Source organism: Schistocerca nitens, chromosome 12 (assembly GCF_023898315.1).
Source record: "Schistocerca nitens isolate TAMUIC-IGC-003100 chromosome 12, iqSchNite1.1, whole genome shotgun sequence".
Lineage (NCBI taxonomy): Eukaryota > Metazoa > Arthropoda > Insecta > Orthoptera > Acrididae > Schistocerca > Schistocerca nitens.
Window position 1 is genome coordinate 138,687,582 of NC_064625.1, and position 3,471 is coordinate 138,691,052.

A 3,471-nucleotide genomic window follows, 5' to 3' on the forward strand; every position below is an offset into this window, starting at 1 on the left:
GGCACACAAATTCCCCGCAAAAGCCCAAGAAATGCATGCAGACAATGTCGGCAAGGAAGGTGATGGCGAATGTCTTTTGGGACAGAAAATGTGTGATTTTTGTGGATTTCCTGCAAAGAGGCACTACAATAAACTCTCAAAGGTATTGCCAAACTCTGCACAACCTCAGAAGAGCAATACAAAACAAGCGCAGGGGAAAGTTGGGCTCAAAGATCTTGCCGATTCACGACAACGCCCGGGCCCACACGGCAAACACCACTCGTGAAGTTCTCGAATCTTTTAAGTGGGAGTTGTTTCCTGATCCGCCGTACAGTCCCGACCTGGCACCGAGCGACTTCCACTTATTCCCAGCAATGAAGAAGTGGTTGGCTATGCAGCGTTTTGATGACGACGCACAGCTTCAAGAAGAGGTAACCACTTGGTTGAAGGCGCAGGCGGCCGAATTTTACGACGAAGGAATTTCCAAGCTCGTCCATCGCTACGATAAGTGACTTAATTTAAATGGCAACTATGTAGAAAAGTAGTATTTAAGTGTGGCTTTCATCTGTATATAATAAAAAAAATTTCCAATACTTTATTTATTTTTAATTCCAAAACGTAATGTACTTTGTGGATAACCCTCATACAAGTGGCGGTAGTATCTCGTACGCAAGGTATGAAAGGGCAGTCTTTTGGCAGAGCTGTCATTTGTACTCAGGTAATTCATGTGTTCATGTGACAAGGTTTCTGATGCAATTATAGGTTCATTTGAGCAGTTACCAGATAGTGCCAGACAACAGGCTGTACTGCCCATGCGCAGCTACAATGACGTAGGCAGCCCGTGCTTGGTGCTTGCTCTGCTCATATGCTTTTCGTCGCATTTCTGGTGGAATTTCATGCGTGGTGGGGCATCACGTGACCATGTGCAGCCCTGCGGCATGTTGTTGAGAGGACATACAGAGTTGTACTTAGAGCAATTGTTTTACCATATCTCACCCAGATAAAGGATGCAAATAAGGAAGTAGTTCTTGGCAAAATATCATTTCAAAATTAGACTCCACAGCTCAAAGTACTGTAACATTTTGCTATGGGGAGACATTTTTTTTAATTTGTACTCTGCAATATTGTTATGTAGCATTTCCAACAGGTTTACATCTAAACAGTGCTGTAAAAAGCTAGTAGGATGGAATACAAATTTCTCGGAAGAAAAAAGAAAGTTTCTTGCGTTGCTTACACCGAAATAAAGGACAATAAATTTCATGACTATTTCAAAATGTGTAAAATATTAACAAGGTTGTCTGTGAGGCAAAGAAACAGTACAACTGACAGTTTATATTCTACTCAAGGAATAAATATGAAGCCATGTGGGGAGTCAAAACGATAAAACACGGTATGCTGCCAGTCTACAATTTGGCATCGAATGGCATTCTATAAATTTGAGACATAAACACAAATCAAGAAATAACTTCAGGCCTAGAGGGAGAACTTGACACGTGCCTTGTGATCGAAAAACACTTTCACAGAAGGCAGATTTGTAAAATTCTGCTACAGCTGTCATTATATTTGAAACAAAATATTTAGTTGAAAACTACTGACCAAATTTGCTTACTTAGTCAGCTTCAAGTAAATGTTTACATATGTTCGTACGTATATAGCATTAGGAGATCTTACAGTGTCATAAAAGGAACAGGACATCAGAGACTACTCCAGCAGCATCGGAATTTCATAAGCCATACTAAAAGGCTTCATTTCGCTCTAATTACACATTTCTATGTCCAGATGCACTCTGAAGTACCTGATATTCAGAGTTTCTATGTGGTTTTCGTGATACCAATTTTCTTGGAGGTTCAGTACTGCATTCTCATGTTTGGTTCTTTATTATGGTATAACATCATTCAGCCCAGAAAATGAAAATTTGCACTTGAAATTGAACGAAATTGGAAGTAGACAATAGTGCGGAATGGAACACTTCATTTCAAATAAACTAACTGCCTCAGCAGAAAAAATTTATATAAGCAAATTTCTCTACAAAACTGACAGAAATAGCTTCATTAAGACATTAACAGTTGATTGCTAATAACATGGAAATAAAATAAAATCAGAAAATTGAAACCACTAACTTATTTTGATCTTTCACGGTTATGAGAATATATATTAATTCACTTGATGGCTCCCGGCCACAGAAATCTATTTTGTTTTCATTTGACGTGGGAGCTGTAAACGAAGAGACCGACAATGTTACGAAGCCACGAAACATATACACGGGTCACGCGGAGAAGGACCCCCACCCACTATAACTCATCTTGCTCTGCGCATGCACGAATCTGGCAGCTTGGGCAACTCGGAAAAAAATTTCCGGGTAGCATTTGGCTACTTGTTGCTACTCCTCATATGGCAAACAGCCACACTTCAAGTAGTCAGAAACGGGAGGAGGGCACTGCTCGTACGCGAATTCAGCTCTGGGCATGCGCACGAGCTCACTGGCAACTGCTCGTACAAACCTTATGACCACATGACAGGAATTACCAGACTTTGAAACCCGTATGGTAGTTGGAGCTAGGTACATGTGGTATTTCATTACGGAAATCTTTAGGGAATTGAATATTCCATGATCTGTAGTGCCAAGAGTGTGTTAAGAATACCAAATTTCAGGCATGAAATGATAATTAAATGGACACCCTAGCTGCAAACAGGCATTGATGTACTTCATTGGGGACATGTTGAAAATGTGTGCCCCGACCGGTACTCGAACCCGGGATCTCCTGCTTGCATGGCAGACGCTCTATCCAACTGAGCCACCGCGGGCACAGAGGATAGTGCGTCTGCAGGGACTTATCCCTTGCACGCTCCCCGTGAGATCCACATTCCCAACATGTCCACACCACTACATTCGTAGTGCGCCTAATAGATGTTTGCCCATCATACTCATTACTCGTGGCACATTAATCTACCAAGTCCCGTACGAGTTCGGGCATAGCGTGTGCGTTCGCACATAGTTAAATATGGCTTCCCGGCTATTGACCTTCTTGTGCGAACGCACACGCTATGCCCGAACTCGTACGGGACTTGGTAGATTAATGTGCCACGAGTAATGAGTATGATGGGCAAACATCTATTAGGCGCACTACGAATGTAGTGGTGTGGACATGTTGGGAATGTGGATCTCACGGGGAGCGTGCAAGGGATAAGTCCCTGCAGACGCACTGTCCTCTGTGCCCGCGGTGGCTCAAATGGATAGACCGTCTGCCATGTAAGCAGGAGGTCCCGGGTGAAGTATATCAACGCCTGTTTGCAGCTAGGGTGTCTATTTAATTATCATTTCATTTTTAGCAAAGCTGCATGGTCATCCACGGTAACTGTTCTTTCGGGAACAGATACTACCGTCATATATAGACAAATTTCAGGCATTACCTCTCACAATGGACAACGTAGTGGCCGAGGCCCTTCACTTGAAGACTGACAGGGTGTGGTGTTTGCATAAAGTGGTCAGTA

At 42.6% G+C, this 3,471-nt stretch overlaps 1 non-coding gene across 1 annotated transcript; it reads right to left on the bottom strand.

Annotated features, from left to right (window-relative positions):
* Positions 1–2,710: 2,710 nt before the first annotated feature.
* Positions 2,711–2,785, bottom strand: Trnaa-ugc (transfer RNA alanine (anticodon UGC)). The gene has a single exon. It is a non-coding gene; the product is annotated as a tRNA-Ala (tRNA).
* Positions 2,786–3,471: the final 686 nt, after the last annotated feature.